The sequence below is a fragment of the Mandrillus leucophaeus genome, unplaced genomic scaffold, assembly GCF_000951045.1.
Source record: "Mandrillus leucophaeus isolate KB7577 unplaced genomic scaffold, Mleu.le_1.0 Scaffold199, whole genome shotgun sequence".
Lineage (NCBI taxonomy): Eukaryota > Metazoa > Chordata > Mammalia > Primates > Cercopithecidae > Mandrillus > Mandrillus leucophaeus.
The window spans coordinates 1619966-1620467 of NW_012102020.1; the positions used below are offsets into that span (position 1 = coordinate 1619966).

The 502-nt window shown below is 37.6% G+C and overlaps 1 protein-coding gene across 2 annotated transcripts in view; it reads left to right on the forward strand.

Moving 5' to 3' along the window:
- FYTTD1 (forty-two-three domain containing 1) overlaps positions 1-502 on the forward strand; it is a 45971-nt gene that overhangs the window by 42130 nt on the left and 3339 nt on the right. The window lies entirely within an intron of this gene.

The window sequence follows — 502 nt, forward strand, 5'->3', positions numbered from 1 at the left end:
TTAAAATTACGGCTACTTTTTGGAAAACAAAATATATACAGTTGGCCTTCTGTGTCTCAGGGGAATTGGTTCCAGGACCATTGAAGAGATTAAAATCCTCAGATCCTCAAGTCCCTTACAATGGGCCCTCCATATCCATGGATTGTTTTCAGTCTGTGGTTGAAATTGATTGAATACATGGATGTAGAACCTGTGGATACAGAGAGCTGGCTGTAAAACATGGTCATGGTCCAGATATGATGCAAACTATGGGGCATGATTTTTAGCAATTGGAGTGTTAGGAAACTGTGAAACAGATACTGGTAGTATTCTTTAGCACAGGGGTCATGACATTAGAAACCATGGGGAAGGAAAGAATAATCGTAGCCTTTTTGCTTCTGCAGTGAACAATATTTACATAATCATGATCATATATAAATGTTACTTGTTTTGAACTTTGAGAATCAACCTGTCAAAGCACAACATAGTTAATTTGAGAACAGAATGTAATGTAAGTGTCCGA